The 20,394-nt window shown below is 40.1% G+C and overlaps 1 long non-coding RNA gene across 1 annotated transcript; it reads left to right on the top strand.

Moving 5' to 3' along the window:
- The first annotated feature begins 3,454 nt into the window (after nt 1–3,454).
- Nucleotides 3,455–19,083, top strand: LOC149124661 (uncharacterized). The gene is made up of 3 exons (XR_016213758.1): nt 3,455–3,684; nt 15,213–15,281; nt 18,488–19,083. It is a non-coding gene; the product is annotated as an uncharacterized LOC149124661 (long non-coding RNA).
- Nucleotides 19,084–20,394: the final 1,311 nt, after the last annotated feature.

Raw genomic sequence — 20,394 nt, 5'->3', positions numbered from 1 at the left:
GGTACAGCTGGAGAGAAGTTTGCCAGGGAACTTCTACAGAAAGCAGAGAGACACCAGGGAGTTCCGTGGACAGTACAGACATGCGGCAGTGAGCAGAGACAGCACCAGTGACTGCTGCAGCTGGAGGCTGGAGGAGACAGTGACTTCTGAGAACAAGGTGAGAGCAGACTGTGGCAGCCGCTGTCACTGGGGAAACTGCCTGGGGGAGAACCTTGCAGACCACAGTGACTTTGAGTCTGGTATTGAGTCCTATTGGTACCCCAGGAAAGAAAAGCACATTTCCTTCTCTCCATCTCCCAGGAGGGCATCCAGCGACCCACAGGGAGAAAGAGCCACATTAAAGCCAGTAGAGGGGCTGGTGCTGTGGCATGGAGGTTAAAGCCGCTGCTTGCAGTGCAGGCATCCCATATGGGCACTGGTTCGAGTTCCAGTTGCTTCAGTTCTGATCCAGCGCTATGCTGTGGCCTGGAAAAGCAGCAGAAGATGTCCAAGTCCTTAGACCCTACCACCCATATGGGAGCCCTGCAAGAAGCTCCTGGCGCTTGTTTCAGATCGGTGTAACTCCGGCCGTTTGGCTATCTGGGGAGTGAAAGAGCAGATTGAAGACTTCTCCTCTCCCTGCCTCTGGCTCTGTAAACCTGCTTTCAAATAAACAAGTAAACATTAAAAAGATAATCCAGTAGAGGCTGCGGTGGCTCTCACATGTGTAATTAGGGGATTTTATCAGAGGGAAAACTCTGCATTCCCACTGACTTGGAGTCTGGCCTCCAAAGTAGGTTTGAGGTTGGGTACTCAAGACTGTGGGGAACAGCCATCGCCTCCACCCTACCATGGGGTCTGGGCTCAGACTGCCAAGGTGGAGCACCCACAGGCATGCAGTACAGAGTGGATCCCCTGCTCCCGGTGACTGTGGGAGCCTTGTGTGCTAAGGCTGTGGGAATTCGGTGACTACACAATAGGGTGTGATGTTGCAGCGCTGCGGCTCTCTAGACTAATGCTCCACCTTGCGGCGCCGGCACTCCAGGTTCTAGTCCAGGTCGGGGCACCGGATTCTGTCCCGGTTGCCCCTCTTCCAGGCCAGCTCTCTGCTGTGGCCAGGGAGTGCAGTGGAGGATGGCCCAAGTGCTTGGGCCCTGCACCCCATGGGAGACCAGGAGAAGTACCTGGCTCCTGCCATCGGGTCAGCGCGGTGCGCTGGCCGCGGTGGCCATTGGAGGGTGAACCAATGGCAAAGGAAGACCTTTCTCTCTGTCTCTCTCTCTCACTGTCCACTCTGCCTGTCCAAAAAAAAAAAAAAAAATAGGGTTGATGTGTAGCTGGGTCTCTGGGCAATCACTGTGTCTGGCCTCAGAGGCTCAGAGCTCCCTGATTGCCTGGAGTGGCACCCTATGTGTGTCAGTTCGAGTCCTGGCTGCTCCACTTCCAATCCAGCTCTCTGCTGTAGCCTGGGAAAGCAGTAGAAGATGGCCCAAGTCTTTGGGCCCTTGCACTCATGTGGGGACCTGGAAGAAGCTCCTGGAACCTGGCTTCAGATCGGCCAGCTCTGGATGTAGTGGCCATTTGGGAAATTTGGGAAGTGTACCAGAGGATGGAAGCCCCCCCCCCCCCCCCCCCCGCCTCTCTGGAGCTCTGCCTTTCAAATAAACACAAAACAAAACTGGATAATCCCTGAGTTACAACAGAAGTGAGGCCAAAATCATATATTTTATTTTATTTTTAACTTTTATTTAATGAATATAAATTTCCAAAGTACAGCTTATGGATTACAATGGCTCCCCCCCCATAACTTCCCTCCCACCCACAACCCTCCCCTTTCCCTCTCCCTCCCCCCTTCCATTGACATCAAGATTCATTTTCAACTCTTTATATACAGAAGATCAGTTTAGTATATATTAAGTAAAGATTTCAACAGTTTGCATCCACATAGAAACACAAAGTGAAAAATACTGTTTGAGTACTAGTTATAGCATTAAATCACAATGTACAGCACATTAAGGACAGAGATCCTACATGAGGAGTAAGTGCACAGTGACTCCTGTTGTTGACTTAACAAATTGACACTCTTGTTTATGGCCTCAGTAATCACTCTAGGCTCTTGTCATGAGCTGCCAAGGCTATGGAAGCCCCCTGAGTTCACCAACTCTGATCATATTTAGACAAGGTCATAGTCAAAGTGGAAGTTCTCTCCTCCCTTCAGAGAAAGGTACCTCCTTCTTTGATGACCTGTTCTTTCCACCGGGATCTCACTCGTGGAGATCTTTCATTTAGGTGTTTTTTTTTTTTTTTTTCCTGAGTGTTTTGGCTTTCCATGCCTGTAATACCCTCATGGGCTTTTCAGCCAGATCCGCGTGCCTTAAGGGCTGATTCTGAGGCCAGAGTTTTCATGTAATATAATTTACGGACAATGGATTTCATGCATTTTAAGGGTACAATTATTTGAGTTTTAGTAAATGGGTCAAATTGTGTACCATTTACTCCAGTTTCAGGCATTTCCATCATCTCACACGGTTCTTTCCCACTTGAATGTGATCAAGCCCAGCACCTGGCACCCAGCCCCAGCTCTAAGTAAGCACATGTAAGTTTTCTTCATCTAGATGTTTCCTATTCCTGATATTGCAGATAAATGGGATCATATATTTGAAATTTAATGTCTGATTTCTTTTACCTAATATGATGCTTTCAAACCCATCCACACTGTTAATGTGCTTCAGAATATCATTCCTTTTAACACCTGAAAAGTGCTTTATTGTTGGATTATGCATGCATCTGTTGATGGGCATTTAGGTTGTTTCCAGTTTTTGGCTTTTTTGCATAAAATCATGGTATACCAGTCTTCCTGGCAACATAGCTTTTCATTTCTTGGGGGTGTGTACCTGTAGGTGGAACTGCCAGGTATAATGGGAACTTGAGGAGATGCCAGGCTGTTTTTATGACCCTGATATTATTATTTGTAAAGATCTCTTTATTTATTTGTAAGTGTTACAGAGACACAGAGAGACAGATACAGAATCAGAACAGGCAAGGGATCTTTCATCTGCTGGTTCACTCCCCAAACGTCCACAACAACAAGGACAGGGCCGGCCGTGCAGTAGCCAGAAGCCTTCCACGTGGATGGCAGGGGCCCAAATGCTTCTGCCACCTTAGTGCATTCCCAGGGAGAACCACTAGCAGAGAGCTGGCAGAGGAACAGGAGGCGGCTTTACCCTGAGCCATAAGGGCAGCCCCCAGCCCTGCCTTTCTTGACTACTGGTTTCATCAGTTGATAACTGGGGTCGACACTGTGCTTTTGACTTTCAGTAATTAGTAAGCTTTCTGAAGAGGTGGTCTGAGGAGTAATGGTGGTTGGCTTTTACCAAAAGGTAGGTACCAGAGTGCCATTCTAAAGGTAGGCAACAGAGTGCCATTCTAACGCTTGTCTCGCGTGAAGGACGCATGCCCAGGCCTCCTCGTTGCCCTGGCAACCTGACGTCATCACGGCGACTGTGACGAATTTTTAACAGAGGCCCAAGCGGCCTGGTGAGAGGAGCAGAGTCCCGCATTAGGGTCCGGGCGCAGCTGAGGCTCTGGGTGCCTGCGGAGGCACAGACCCTCCGTGAGGTGCAGGAGGCGAATGGGTCCCAGTTCTGAGTCGCCTCGTTCCTGCCCGGAGACTCCGTGCCCAGGTGCTGCGTGAGGCAGACAGAGGTAGGATCTTCCCGCCCCTGCCCGACTCCCCTCAGCCCCACCAGCGAGGGTGACGCCCTGCTCCGGAGTGCCCTGGAGCTCCTTCCCCCGCAAAGACACGCGTGGCAGGGTAAGAGGGTGGACTCAGAGTCCAGCGTCCTGCTGTCAAGTGGGGAGGAGAACGCTGCACCTTCAGTGCTCACATTTGCAATTTGGCCTCTGAGGGTCACCAAAGAATCTCCATATACTAGGATTTCCTGAGTGGGGAAGTTGATGAGCGGGTGAGATTGCATCCCACCCAGAGCTACATGCTTTGTTGCGGCCCTTGATGCCAGTCTAAGAGATGTCCTCTTTGCGTGCAGTGAGCTGTCCGGAAGCAAATGTGATCTGAACTTGCAGTAAATAGACACACATTTTACTGTCTATATTCATGGTGATCCGAGGCCCTCATGTATCTCCGACAGCTGTTGAAATACGCAGTTAGTGGAAAGGTATTCCTCGCAAGAGATTATAGATTGTAATATGGATTCTTTGTTGGTAACCATAGTTTTATTCATTGTATGAGTTTTATCCATCATTTATCCATGGACAAGCTTTTATAAAAATCACAATTTTCCAAAGTATATGTGAAGTATACTATTTATAAAGTCTTAGAGTTACATAAAATAATAACTGTCATTTTCACTATGTTAATTATGTCTAGCAAGGTTATGCATATTAACTAGAGCCTGCTGAATATTTCTGTGACTGTATTCCTACACTCATGTCTGTATGTGGAGCAGCCTCCCCTCATCATGCCCTATCCCCAGGAACCAAACACTCTGAAAAGTAGATCAGGTTTGATTTCCCATAATTTTATGAAACAGAATCATAGAAGTTGTATTGGGGGAACTGAAAGTGTGTGGACTGGTTTGTCTTATTCAGTCTTGTGTACTTTTTAGAAGTTATGTTATTAATACGAATAGATGAAGCAAAGGAGACATTGTTTCTTTTCTATATATATATTTTTTTCTTTGTTGGATTAAATCAGGGTTTTTGGTTTTACATTTTCGTGTATCTTGTACATGACTATTTTTCTCACATTGCTTCATGATTCATGTAAGCCTTTAAAAATATCTACAAAAGCAATTATGTTAAAATAGCTATTGTTTTAGTGATATTTGTATTATAAAATTGCATATGGAGTCATCAAGAAAATACATAACTGCTTAGCATGAAGGAATACAATTTGATACATTTCTGTTGATCTGAGGATCATTTCATGAACATTTGTTTTCGTTATTTGTAAAAGCATTCCATTGTCCTTGTCATCAGTCTAAAGTCAGGGACTTTGACAGAACTTTTGTATCTTTCCATTGTCATGTGCTTCCTAGAGACCCAATGCATTCTTTTGTTTTTGAGATCCAATACATTTTTAAATAGTTTATTAGGTTATTTGGACCAAGCCATGCAACCCACTTAATCAAGTAAATTGAAAAGATGTTATCAAAAATTAAAAGAAATAGGGGGGCCGGCACCGTGGCTCACTTGGTTAATCCTCTGCCTGTGGGGTTGGCATCCCATATGGGTGTGGGGTTCTAGTCCTGGTTGTTCCTCTTCCAGTCCAGCTCCTTGCTGTGGCCCAGGAGGGCAGTGGAAGATGGCCCAAGTGCTTGGCTCCTGCACTCGCATGGGAGACCTGGAGGAAGCACCTGGCTCCTGGCTTTGGATCAATGCAATGCTAGCCGTAGCAGCCATTTGGGTAGTGAACCAATGGAAGGAAGACCTTTCTCTCTGTCTCTCTCTCACTGTCTATGACTCTACCTGTCAAATTAAAAAAAAAAAAGAAAGAAAAAATAGGAAGGAAGCAGGAGGAAAGGAGGGAGTGAAGTATCCTTATGGGCTTAACACTGTACATATGAACAACATGAAATCTGTTTATTTACATAAAAATAAAAATAAAGATAAAAATTAGGATTGTGTCACAAAATTTTGTACACCAAAATAAACATTTCTTGGTTCCATTTACCCATGAATTTTTTAAAAGGCTTATTTATTTATTCAAAAGGCAGAGTTACAGAGAGGCAGAGACAGAAAGAAAGAGAGAGAGAGAGAGAGAGGTCTTCCATCCACTGGTTAACTCCCCAAATGGCAGCCACAGCCAAAACTGACCTGATCTGAAGCCAGGAGTCCGGAGCCAGGAGGCAGGAGGTTCCTCCAGGTCTCCCATGTGGGTGCAGAGGCCCATGTACTTGGGCCATCTTCTAATGTTTTCCCAATGCTGTATTGGAAGAGGAGCAGCTGGGACTATTACTGTCGCCCATAGGGGATGCTGGCTCTGCATGCTGAGGCTTAGTTCACTATGCCACAGTGTTGGACACTAATGGAATTTTTTGGAAGCTACTTATATATTTCTTGTATATATACTATAATGAGACTTTAAAAAGCATGACTGATAATAGATTTTAAAATACTAGACTCAGAATTCTATAAAATGTGCTGTATATGACATCTTGATTTATATGTACTAGTATTTCAGCTAAGAGAATTTGGAGGAAATTTACCATATTATGAGTAATGGTGTATGTATTTGCATGTCTGTGTGTATTTCCCAACCTGAATACTTACTTTTTTTAAGAAAACTTTTATTTGATAAATATAAATTTCAAAAGTACAACTTTTGGATTATAGCAGATTTCCCCCCATAACCACCCTCCCACCCACAAATCATCCCATCTCCTAGTCCCTCTCCCATCCCATTCTTCATTAAGATTCATTTTTAATTATCTTTATATACAGAAGATCAACTTAGTACATACTAAGTAAAGATTTCAACAGTTTGCACCCACAGAGACACAGAAAGTATAAAGTACTGTTTGAATACTAGTTTTACCATTAATTTGCATCATACAACACATTAAGGACAGAGATCCTACATGGGGAGTAAGTGCACAGTGACTCCTGTTGTTCATTTAACAACTGACACTCTTATTTATTTATTTTTCCAACTTTTTTTTAATGAATATAAATTTCCAAAGTACAACTTCTGAATTATAGCAGTTTTCCCCCATAACCTCCCTTCCACCTGCAACCATCCCATGTCCCAATCCCTCTCCCATCCCATTCTTCATCAAGATTCATTTTCAATTATCTTTTTATACAGAAGATCAACTTAGTATATACTAAGTAAAGATTTCTACAGTTTGCACCCACACAGAGTACTGTCTGAGTAGTAGTTTTACTGTTAATTCACATAATACAACACATTAAGGACAGAGATCCTACATGGGGAGTAGGTGCACAATGAATCCTGACACTCTTATTTATGACATCAGTAATCACCCCAGAAGAGACATTATTTCTGAACACTTGGGAAAAACCTTTTTGAATATTCAATACATAATATATTCTGGGAAAAAGCTTGTTTTGGAACATGGAGATTACCAAGTATTATGCGAAACACTAAACGGAAGAAGATATGCCTAGAGATTTTTCTTCATAGGATTTTAATAGTTATTTAATAGGTGAATACAACATGTTGAAGTGATAAAACATTCCCAACACAGATGCTGTGAACTGAAAGTTTGTGCCTAACAGACCCCATCCCCAGCAAATTTATATGTGAAAGCGTTCCTGGGGTCTTATTTTTTCCCCAAATAAACCTTTTATTTCATAACTACAAATTTCATAAATACAACTTTAGGAATATAGTGATTCTTCCTACCATATCCACCCTCCCATCACACTTCCTCCTCCTTCTCCCAATAGTCACATTCACCATTAAGAAAAAAAAACTGTTCCTCGGGAGTTAAGACAAGAACTATTCAATTCATTGCTTTTCAAAGTGTCAATTACACTTCTACAGATTTCCTTTTAGGTGCTCTGTTATTCCATAAGGGAGAACATATCGTATTTGTTCCTTTGGGACTGGCTTACTTCACTAAGTATGATATTTTCCATTTCATCCATTTTGTTGCAAATGACTACATTTCATATATATTACCTCTATGTAGTATTCCAGAGAGTACATATCTCATAATTTCTTTATCCAGTCTTCAGTTGGTGGGCATTTAGGTTGATTCCATGTTTTAATTGTTGTGAATTAAGGTGCAATAAACATGGGGATGCACATAACACTTTCATATGCTGTTACTGTTTCCCTTGGGTAAATTCCCACGAGTGAGATGGCTGGGTCTCTGGTAGTTTTATATTCAGATTTCTAATTTATCTCCAAACTGATTTCCATAGTGGTTTTACTAGTTTACTTTCCCATCAACAGTGACCTAGGGTACCTTTTTCCACATATCATCACCAGCATTTGTTTGTTGATTTCTATGTGAAAGCCATTTTAACTGTGGTAGTTGAAACCTCATTGTGGTTTAAATTTGCATTAACCTGATGACTAGTGATGCTGAACATATATTCATGTGTCCGTTGGCATTTGCATTTCCTCTTTTGAAAAACATCTGTTAAGTCTTTTGCCCATTTCTTCACTGGGTTGTTCGTTTTGTTGTTGTTGAGTTTCTTGATCTCTTTATATATTCTGGTTGTTAATCCTTTATCAGTTGCATTTTTTGCAAATGATTTCTCCCATTCTGTTGGTTGCCTCTTTACTTTCCTGAGAATTTCTTTTAAAGTACAGAAGCTTCTCAATCACATGTGTTAATTTCAGCTTTGATTGTCTGTGTCTCTGTGGTCTTTTCCAAGAACTCTTTGCCTGTGCCAATGTGTTTCAAGGTTTCTCAATGTTCCCTAATAATTCACTGGTATCAGGTCATAGTTTTAGCTCCTTAATTCATTCTGAATGGATTTTTGTGTAAGGTGTAAAGTAGGGTTTTGATTCAGTCAAATATAAGTTGGTTGTAGATGCTTGGACTGATTTCTGGCACTTCAATTCTGTTTCATTGTTCTATCCATATGTACTAGTACCAGGATTTTTTTAAAAATTTATTTGACAGGTAGAGTTATAGACAGAGAGTCAGAGAGAAATGTCTTCCTTCCATTGGTTCACTACCCAAATGGCCACCACTGCCAGTGCTGCACCGATCCGAAACCAGGAGCCAGGTACTTCTTCCTGGTCTCCCATGCAGGTGCAGATGCCCAAGCACCTAAGCCATCCTCCACTGCCCTCCCGGGCCATAGCAGAGAGCTGGACTGGAAAAGGAGCAACCGGGACTAGAACCTGGCGCCTATATGGGATGCTGGTACCACAGGTGGAGGATTAACCAAGTGAGCCATGGTGCCAGCCTTGATGCTGTTTTGATTATAACTGCCCTGTAGTGTGATTTGAAATATGGTATTCTGATGAATCTGGTTTTGTTTTGTTCTATAAGATTGCTTTAGCTTTTCAGAGACTCCTGTGTTCCCATATGAATTTCAGCATCATTTCTTCTATATCTGAAAAGAATATCCTTGGTATTTTTATTGGTATTGCATTAAATTTGTAAATTGCTTTTGTAAGTATGGACATTTTGATATTGATTAATCCAATCTATGAACATGGAAGATTTTTCCATTTTTTTTTGTATCTTCTATTTCTTCCTTTAATGTCTTGTCATTGTCATCATACAGATCTTTTACATCCTTGGTTAAATTTATTCCAAGGTATTTGATTTCTTTTGTAGCTATTGTGAACGGGGTAGATATAAGAAGTTCTATCTCAGCCATGGCATTTTCTTTGTATACCAAGGCTTTCTTGATTATTATGCATTGATTTTACATCCTGTTACTTTCCCAAACTCTTCTATGAGTTCCAATAGTCTTTTGGTGGAGTTCTTTGGATCCCCTAATTAAAGGGGATCATCTGCAAAAATGATAGTTTGACTTTTTCCTTCCCATTTGTATCCCTTTGATTTCCTTTTCTTGCCTAATGACTCTGGCTGAAACTTCCAGGATGCTATTGAATAGCAGTGGTGACAGTCGGCATCCTTGTCTGATTCTGAATCTCAGTAGGAATGCTGCTAACGTTTCCCCATTCAATAGGATGCAGGCCATTGGTTTGCTTTAGATTGCATTGATTGTGTTGAGGAATGTTTGTTTTATTCCCAATTTGCTTAGAGCTCTCCTCATGAAAGGGTGTTGTATTTCATCAAATGTTTCTCTGAATCTATTGAGATAATCATATGGCTTTGTTCTTCAGTTTGTTAATGTGATGTATCACAATGATTGATTGTGAATGCTGAAACGTATCTGCATATTGAGGATAAATGTCACTTGGTCTGGGTGGATGATCTTTCTGATGTGCTGTTGGATTTGATTGCCCAGAATTTTGTTGAGGGTTTTTGCTTCTTTTTTTGTTCATCAGGGAAACTGGTCTGTAGTTTTCTTTCTCTGCTGCACCTTTTCTGAGTTTAGGAATTAAGGTGATGCTGCCTTCATAGATAGAATTTGGGAGGATTCCCCCTTCCAATTGTTCTGAGTAGTTTGAGAATTGGAGTTAGTTCTTCCTTACATGTCTGGTAGAATTCAGCAATGAATCCATCTGGTCCTCAGCTTTTCTTTTTTGGAAGGGCCTTTATTACTGATTCAATTTCTGTCTTGGTCATGGGTCTGTTTAGGTTCTCTATGTGCTCATGGTTCAATGTAGGTGTTTTGAATGTTTCCAGTTATCTGTCCATTTCTTCTTGGTTTCATGGTTGGTTGGCATACAGCTTTTTGTACTAATTGCTGATGATTATTTTGTTTTCTGTTTTTACATTTTCTTTTTCTCCTCTAATTAAATAATTTGGATTTTCTCTCACCTTTTTTTGTGTAGTTTGGCCAATGGTGTGTCAATTTTGTTTATTTTTTAAAAAAAAACCAGCTCTTCATTTTGCTGATTTTTAGTATTACTTTTTGGATTCAATTTGCTTTATTTCTTCTCTAATTTTAATTATTTCTATTCTCCCCCATGTTTTGGGTTTGGATTCCTCTTGTTTTTCTATTTACTTGAGCTGCATTGATAGCAGATTTATTTGGTACCTTTCCAATTTCTTGATGTTGGCACTCTTTGCTATAGACTTTCCTCTTAAACTGCTTTTGCTGTATCCATAAGTTTCAATATGTGATATTGCCATCTTTCTTTGTTTCCATAATTTTTTTGATTTCTCTTTTCACTTTTTCAAAGATCCACTATTCATTTAGGAATATGTTCTTCAGTCTCCATGTGTTTGCATATGTTCTAGAGATTTCTGAGTTGCTGATTTCCAGCTTCATTGCATTGTGGTCTGAGAAGATGCATGGTATGATTTCAATTTTTTTTTTTGAATTTGCTGGGACTTGCTTTATGGCTTATCATGTGGTCCATCTTGGAGGTTAGTTACATGCATTGGTGAGAAGAATGTGTGTTATGCAAACACAGTATGTAAAATTCTTTAGATATCTGTTAGGTTCATTTGGTCTATGGTGTCAACTCACTCTGCTGTTTCCTTGCAGATTTTTCTGTGAAGTTCATCTGTCCATTGGTGAAAGTGGGGTTGAAATCCCCCATTAATATCATTTTGGAGTCTATGTCTTCCTTTACATCCCTTAACATTCCTTTGAAATTGCTAGGTGCCCTTTAATGAGGTGCATATACATATATAATAATTACATCTTCCTGTTGAATTGATCCCTTAATCATTACACAGTGTCTTTCTTTGTCTCTTTTAACAGTTTTGTATAAAAGTCTATTTTGTCTGCTATTAAGATGGCTACACCAGCTCTTTTTTGGTTTCTGTTAGCATGGATTATCTTTTTCCATCCTTTTCCTTTCAGTCTGAGTGCATCTTTGTTGGTGAGATGTATTTATTTTAGGCAGTAAGTAGATGGGTGTTGTTTTTTCAATCCATTCAGCCATTCTGTGTCTTTTAACTGGAGAGTTAGATCTATTTACATTCAAGGTGACTGATAATAAATAATGACTTTGCCCTGACATTTTTCCATAAAGATTCCTAGTTTTTACTTTTGATTTCCTTTGTACTCTTAGTGGGAGATTTTCTTCCTTTACCATCTTCTGTAGTGATGATCATGTTTTTGTGTATCTGTGTGCTTACATCCTTAAGCATCTTTGCAGGGCTGGACAGGTGGTGACAAATTCTTTCAGTTTCTGTTTGTCATGAAAGGTCTTTATTTCACCTTTGTTCATATGAGAGATTTTCAGAGTATAGTACTCTGAGTTGACAGATTTTTTCTCTTAATACTTGGAATATATCTCACCATTCTCTCCTGCCCTGTAGTGTGTCTGATGAGAAGTCTGCATTGAGTAATTGGATATCCTGTGAATGTAATCTTGCATTCTTCTCTTGCACATTTTACAATCTTTTCTATGTTTTACTGCAGTGATTTTGATTACAAAGTGTTGTGTAGATCTTTTCTGGTCATGTCTATTAGGGGTTCTTTGTGCTTTCTGTACTTGGATGTCCCTTTATTTCTCCAAATTGGGAAATTTTCTCTTAGTATTCATCTAAAAAGGCCTTCTAATCCTTTCTCTCTTTCCAGGCCTTCAGGAAATCCTAGTACCCATATGTTGAGTCATTTGATAGTATCCTATAGATTCCCAACAGTGTTTTTTAGTTTTCTAATTTCTTCCTCTTGTGTTTGGTCTCACTATGATTTCCTGTGCTTTTTCTTCTAATTTGGATATTCTTTATTCTGCTTCACTGGTTTTGTTGTTAAGGCTTTCCACTGTATTTTTTATTTGTTCTATTGAAATCTTCATATCCAAGATTTCATCTTGATTTCTCTTTAAGATCTCAATTTCATGCACAAAATTTTCTTTCCTTTCATGTATGGATTTCATTAATTCATGCATCTTCCTGTGAATACCTCTAAGTAATCCTATGATCAATGTTTTTAATTCCTTTTCAGACATTTCTTCAAACTCATCATACTCACAATCTGGTATTAAGTGTTGTATTCTTTTGGGGGGTTCACATTGTCTTCCTTTTTCTTTTTTTTGAAAGAGGTATTTATATCTTTTAAAGTCAGAGTTACACACAGAGAGAAAAGGGGTGGGGAGGGAAATCTATCTGCTAGTTCATTCCCCAGTTGGCAGTAACACTGGAGCTGTGCTGATCTGAAGTTAGGAGCCAGGAACTTCTTGCAGGTCTCTCACATGGGTGCAGGGGCCCAAGGACTTGGGCCATCTTCTACTGCTTTCCCAGGCCATAGCAGAGATCTGGATCAGAAGTGATGCAGCTTTGATGTAAACTGGCATCCGTATGGGATGCCGGCACTGCAGACAGCTGCTTTACCTGCTACACCACAGTGCCAGCCCTGTCTTCTTTATTCTTGTTTCTTGAATTGATGCATTTGTTATTTGGCATTTGTGAAGATACTCATTGTTTTCTACTTTTTTTTGTTTTTGCTATGGCAGCTTTTATCTTTGGACTATGTCAGAGTGGGTTAGTGGAGTGTCTGCTTTCAGGGAATAACTAGAGGCATATGGTGAGTGTGGCTAGGGAGCTTGATCAGTGCTCCAAGATGGAAGGTATTTCTGAAGTGACATCCTGGTAATCCTCCTTTTTTCTTTTTACCAGAGTAGGGGTTTTCTTCTGTCTGTTGGTGTAGACCAGCTGAGTTCCTCTCTTTGAGTTCCTCTCTGCCATAAGAACCACACAAAAGTTCTGTGCAGTCTTCAGTGTAAACTCAGATTCCCCAGCAATGTCCCTTGCCAGGTAACCAGGAAGGCTTGATTGTGTAAAATAGGGGTCTTGCTTCATATTTCTGCCTGTAGAGATCCAGTTCTTACATCACCATTTGTTGAAGAGATTGATCTTGATCCAGGGATTATTTTAGATCCTTTTACAAAGATAAATTGGTTGTAGGGCTAGCACTGTGGCATAGGGGGTAAAGCCGCCAGCTACAGTGCTGGGATCCCATATGGGCTTTGGTTCGTGTCCCAGCTACTCCATTTCTGATCCAACTCCCTGCTAATGTGCCTGGGAAAGCAGCAGCAGATGACTCAAGTCCTTGGGCCCCTGCACCCAGATAGGTGACGTGGAAGAAGCTCCAGGACCCTGACTCATATCCCTCTATGTGTCTTTGCCTCTCTGTAACTCTGCCTTTCAAATAAAATAAATAAATCTTTACAAAAAGCCTAAATGAAAGATCTCCACGAGTGAGATCCCAGTGGAAAGAACGGGTCATCAAAGAAGGAGGTACCTTTCTCTGAAGGGAGGAGAGAACTTCCACTTTGACTGTGACCTTGTCTAAATATGATCAGAGTCGGTGAACTCAGGGGGCTTCCATAGCCTTGGCAGCTCATGACAAGAGCCTAGGGTGATTACTGAGGCCATAAACAAGAGTGTCAATTTGTTAAGTCAACAACAGGAGTCACTGTGCACTTACTCCTCATGTAGGATCTCTGTCCTTAATGTGCTGTACATTGCGATTTAATGCTATAACTAGTACTCAAACAGTATTTTTCACTTTGTGTTTCTATGTGGATGCAAACTGTTGAAATCTTTACTTAATGTATGCCAAACTGATCTTCTGTATATAGAGAGAATTGAAAATGAATCTTGATGTGAATGGAAGGGGAGAGGGAGCGGGAAAGAGGAGGGTTGCGGGTGGGAGGGACGTTATGGGGGGGGGAAACCACTGTAATCCATAAGCTGTACTTTGGAAATCTATATTCATTAAATAAAAGTTAAAAAAAAAAACAAAAATAAGTTGGTTGAAGATGCATGGATTTATTTCTGGAGATTCTATTCTGTTATATTGAAATACACATCTGCCTTTTTGCCAATACCATGCTGTTTTGGTTATAATTGCCCTCTAGTATGTCTTTAAATTGAGCATTGTGATGCAGTTGGCTTTGTTTTTGTAGTATAATTTGATTTAGTTATTCAGAGTATCTTGTGTTTCCATATGTTTTTCATAATCATTTTTTTTCTAGATCTGAGAAGAATGTCATTGGTAATTATATCAGGATCACATTGGATCTGTAAATTGCTTTGGGTTGTATGGACATTTTGATGATATTGATTTTTCCAATCTATGAATATGGAAGATTTTTCTATTTTTTTAATTTTTAGAGATTGATTTATTTTACTTGAAAGTCATAGTTACACAGAGAGAGGAGAGGCAGAGAAGAGAGAGAGAGAGAGAGAGAGAGAGAGAGAGGTCTTCCATCCATTGGTTCACTCCCCAAATGGCCACAATGCCCAGAGCTGTGCTGATCTGAAGCCAGGAACCAGGAGCTTCTCTCGGGTCTCCCTCATGGGTGCAGGAGCCCAAGGACTTGGGCCATCTCTGCTGCTTTCCTAGCCCATAGCAGAGAGCTGGATAGGGAGTGGAGGGACCAGAACTCCCACCAGCACCCATATGGATGCCAGCACTGCAGGCAGCGGCTTTACCCATTATGCCACAGCACCAGCCCCAATTTTTCTATTTTTAATGTCTTCTATTTCTTTCATGCTTGTAATTTTCATTGTAGAGAACTTTGACATCCGTGCTTAAATTACTTCCAAGTCATTTAAATCATTTTTAGCTATTGTAAATGAGATTGATCTTAAAAGTTCTTTCTCAGCCATGGCATTGGATGTCTATAAATGCCATTGATTTTGTGTGTTAATTTTGTACCTTGTTACTTTACCAAACTCTTTTAGGATTTTAAAGAGTCTCTCAGTGGAGTCTTTTGGATCCACTGCACATAGAATCATGTCATCTGCAAACAGGTAAGTTTGGATTCTCCTTTCCAGTTTGTATCCCTTTGATTTCTTTTTCTTGCCTCATGGTCCTGTCTAAAACTTCTAGGACTATTTGAAAAGTAGTGGTGAGAGTGGGCATCCTTGTCTGGTTCCTGATCTTATTGGAAATGCTTCCAGCTTTTCCCCATTCTATAATGTATGGCTGTGAGTTTGCCACAAATTGCCTTGTATCAAGGAATGTCCCTTCTATACCCAATTTGTTTAAAGTTTTTATCATGAAAGAATGTTTTGTCAGAAGCTTTCTCTGCCATCTGTTGAAATATTCATATGGTTTTTGTTCTTATTTGTTGATGTTATGTATCACATTGATTGATTTGTAAATGTTGAACCATCCTTGCCATGCCAGGGATCAATCCCACTTGGTCTGGGTTAATGATCTTTGTGATGTGTTGCTGGATTTGATAGGCTAGTATTTTATTGAGGATTTTTGTGTCTATGTTCACTAGGGAAATTGATCTATAGTTCTCTTCCTCTGTTGTATCTTTTCCTGGTTTAGAAATTAGAGTGATGCAGGCTTCATAAAAGGAGATTGGGTGGATTTCTTCCCTTTCAATTGTTCTGAATCATGTGAGAAGAATTGGATTTGGTTCTATAAATGTCTGGTAGAATTCAGCAGTAAAACTTTCCAATTCTTGGATTTTCTTTGTAGGTAGAGCCTTTATTACTGACTCAGTCTCAGTGTTAATTATTGGTCTGTTTAAGTTCTCTCTGTCTTCATGGATCAATTTTTTAGGATGTATGTGTCCAGGAATTTACGTATTTCTTCTATGTTTACTGATTTGTTGGAATACTATACTTTGTAGTATTCCCTGCTGTTTAGTTTAGTTTAATTTCTCTTCATACTATTCTCTGAACTCTTTTTCTTAGAGTATGGTTGGCTATATGATCACTAAGTAAACTGATAATGGATCATTATAAAAATAAGTAATGTAAATCTGAGTGGGGAATGGTTGGAATGTGGGCAGAAGGGAGGGGAAGCCCTACTTTGTTCCTAAATGTGTATATATGGAATATATTAAACTAATATAAATTAAATAAAATTAAAAATATACCTTCAACAGTATCATTTATGTGCAGATTTCTGAACTATGCCATTTCTCTTCTCTCTGAAAAATTCTTTTGTTATCTGTCATAAGACAAGTCTTGCAACAACAAATTACTTCAATTTTTCTTTTTCTGAGAAACTCATTTCTTCTTCATTTTTGAGGGATATTATTTCACTTGATCAAGAATTCCAAAAATGGTGGCTTATTTCATCTTTATTTCTCCTTTACCTTAAAAAATTTTGTATTAGCTCCCCCCATTTTCTTTCTTTCTTGAATAAAGATTTATTTGAAAGTCAGAGTTACATGGAAGGAGAGGCAGAGGTAGAAAGAGAGAGAGAGACAGAAGAGAGAAAATTATATCTTCCATCTGCTGGTCCATTCCACAAATGTTTGTATTGGCGGGGGCTGGGCTAAGTAGAAACCAGGAGTCAAAAGTTTCATTTGGGTCTCCCATGTGGATGTAGGGCCCCAAGGACTTCGGCCATTGTACTGCTTTTGTAGATGCATTAGCAGGGAGCTTGAATGGAAATGGAGCAGCTGGGATTGGAATTGCACCCACAGGGAATGTTGGGACTACAGGCAGCAGCTTTACCCACTCTTCCACAGCCTGGCACCTCTCCTTCCCTTTTTAAAGATAATTTCATGGGACACAAAGTTCATTACTGGAATTTTTTCTTCTGTTATCATGTTAAAGGTTGTCCTTGACTCTCTACCATCTTGTATGGCTTCTGAGGAGAAATCAGATAAAACTTTCACATTTCCACCTCTGAAAGATTGTTTCAGTTTTGAATTCTTTCAAGATATTTTTGTTTTCTTTAATTTTATGAAGTTCAAATATGGTGCTTAATATTAAATTGCAGAAATTCTCCCTTTTTTTTTTTGACAGGCAGAGTGGACAGTGAGAGAGAGAGACAGAGAGAAAGGTCTTCCTTTGCCGTTGGTTCACCCTCCAATGGCCGCCGCGGCCACGCGCGCTGCGGCCGGCGCACCGCGCTGATCCGATGGCAGGAGCCAGGAGCCAGGTGCTTTTCCTGGTCTCCCATGGGGTACAGGGCCCAAGCACCTGGGCCATCCTCCACTGCACTCCCTGGCCACAGCAGAGAGCTGGCCTGGAAGAGGGGCAACCGGGACAGAATCCGGCGCCCCGACCGGGACTAGAACTCGGTGTGCCGGCGCCGCTAGGCGGAGGATTAGCCTAGTGAGCCGCGGCGCCGGCCTGAAATTCTCCCTTATTATGGCCTCAAATATTGCTCTTATTTCTTTCATTCTTCTCCAGCAATTACCTGTAAGAATGCTATACTTATTGTAATTGTCCTGTATTTATTGTATGTTTTCTTTATTTTCAAAAATTTTATTCCTTTTCCTATGTTTGCTTTTAGGTTTTTGATGTTTCTGTTGACAGATGCTGAAATTCAGTAATTGTTTTAGCTGACAATTCTTGTTCTACCAGTGATCCAATTCTACACATTCTTCTCTTCTGTTACAGCTGTGTTTTTGATATCTAGCATCCCATTTGGTTTATTATGCTTCAATGTACTGCTAATATTTGCTCATCTCTTCTTGTATGTTTTCTACATTATCCATAAGAACTTTTAGCATCCCCATAATAGGTTTCTGAAACTCCAGGCCTTATAATTCCATTATCCCTATCATATTGTGAGTCTAGGTCTTTTGCTTATTTTGTTCCTTAAAAGTATGACTTCTGCTTCTTATTATACCTTACAATTTTCTGGAGAAAGTTGAAGATGTTGCACTGTGTAAAAGGAGCTCCATTAAGTAGAACACTAGTGTGTGGTGGTAATTTTGGGGGAAGGAATGCATCCTACACCCCTATGATTGCTCTCAGGCTTTCAGCGAGCCTGAATCTCTGGGTTCAGAATTCACAAGTGCTTCTCAATTCTGGGGCAGATTGGTCAGAGATGGAGGGCACCACTGAGTATTACATCTCTTATCCCACATAGATGGCTTCAGCAGGCCAGAATTGGTTTGTCCTTCCCTTAGGTCAGTTCAGTTCTGATAAACCTCTACTGGGTTAGACTTTGGTAGTAGTTTCTGTTAAGGGCAGGACCCTCTAAGCATAGAATTCTCTGGTGCATTTCACAGTGGTTGTTTCTTCTTCTCCCACAGGAAGCAGAATGGGATGGGCATCTATCATTCACTAGGAGACCCTGGAGGAGCTGTTGGTGTAAAGCCCAGTGTGCACACCCGGAATTTTCATTCTCAGATTTTCTCACACTGAGTCTCCAGAGACCTATTCATTACAGTTTGAGTTTTTTACTCCGATATTAGTCCCCTGGAGGATTCTGAGCTTAGGTTTCTGTTTGATGTGGCTATGATTCTGTATATTTACCATCTGATGGTCCGATTTGGAAGCAGTTGTTTTCCCTTTGTCTCACTTCTTTGATAGATTTAATTAGAAGTGTTGATTGTTTGCTCATATTTTTATTTGTTATTAGAATGGAGTGATAATTTACATCCTCCCTGCACATCAGTATGGAAATTGATGCTCATTTTTTGAATTATCTGTTCCATTGCATGTATCAATTTTTAAAAATTTTTTTGCTGGGTCATATCTTATAATATGGATATGAAATAATTTGTTTCATCATTTTACTTCTTGAGGAACATTTTAGGTTGTTTCCAGTTTGGTTCGTTTGGAAAATAAACCTGCTGTGATCACTGGTACATCTGCCTGGATGGATGCCTTGTTCCCATCTTCAGTGTGTGAGTCCCACCTTCCTCAGATTTGCCAACACTTCCTAGTATCCATCTATTTAAATTTAGATAACCTTTGCAGAACTGTAGTGGTATGATACAATAGTTTTAATTTCATTTTTCTAATAACTAATGGTGACAACCATATGTTCATAGACTTATTTTCTGATTCTAGGTCTTTGGTGTTGTATGTTTTCAAATCTTTGTCATTTAATCCTTTGGGGTGTTTGCTTTTTCTTATGACTTCTGAGAGATTTCCCATATTTTCTATGGAAGTCCCTCACAAGGTATATAATTTCAATTTTTTTTATTCATTGGCTTATCTTTTAGCTTTTAGTAGTTACTTTGGAATAGCATAGACTTTTAACTCTGAAGAAGTGTAATCTCTGCATTTGTTCACTAGTAGCTTCTGTTCATGTCTCATCTAAAAATCTTCACCTAAACCATGATCAAAAGAATTTCCATTATGTTTGCTTCTGCAAATTTTATGCTTTTAGGCTCTATATTTTGTTATGTTTTGGAACTAGATTTATTTTGTAATGGGGAGAGATAGAGATAGAGATAGCAATCGAGAGAGAGAAGGAGAGACAGAGAGATCTTCCATCCACTGGTTCACTTGCCAAATGTTTGCAATAACCTACTATGGGCTAAGACAAAGCCAGGAGCCAGGAACTTCATCCTGGTTTCCCACATGGGTGGCTGGTGATCAAGTATGTCAACCATCACTGGGACTTAAATTGGCACTCTGATACAGGATATGCATGTCATAAGTGGCAGGCAGCTTAACCCACTGTGCCACAATGCCAGGCATCTCTAGGTTTTTGATCCATTTTGAGTTAAGCTTTGTATATGGTGCCACATATTGTTTATGGTCCATATTATTGCAAATGATGCTCATTTGCCCCAACAACCATAGTTCAATAGATTATGGAATCCACTGAATCTATTTTGCACTTTTGTTGAAACTCAGTTATCAATAAATGTGTGGGGCTATTTCTGGATGTTTCATACTGTTCCTATGTTCTTCTTGATGACGTTGTCACTAGTAGCATTTTATTTATACTCTAGGATTACAAAGAATGTTAAAAGCAGATACTATTTGTCCAAATTTGCTGTTCCTTTTTCAACATATTTCTCATAGTTTAAGATTTTTTTTATTTCCATGTGAATCACATGACAATTTCCTTAAAAGTTTCTGTGGAATTTTTACTAGAATTTTATCAAAAGTTCACTTTCTGGAAACTGATATCTTAGCAAAGCATAATCTTTCCATTTGAGAAGAGAAAGAGGTAACCTAGAGACAATTAGACATGCCATTT

The sequence above is a fragment of the Oryctolagus cuniculus genome, chromosome 9 (genome assembly GCF_051225735.1).
Source record: "Oryctolagus cuniculus isolate XC-2025 breed Fujian yellow rabbit chromosome 9, ASM5122573v1, whole genome shotgun sequence".
Lineage (NCBI taxonomy): Eukaryota > Metazoa > Chordata > Mammalia > Lagomorpha > Leporidae > Oryctolagus > Oryctolagus cuniculus.
The sequence above is the reverse complement of the archived record's forward strand: the minus strand, read 5'-3'. Positions and strand labels throughout refer to the sequence as shown.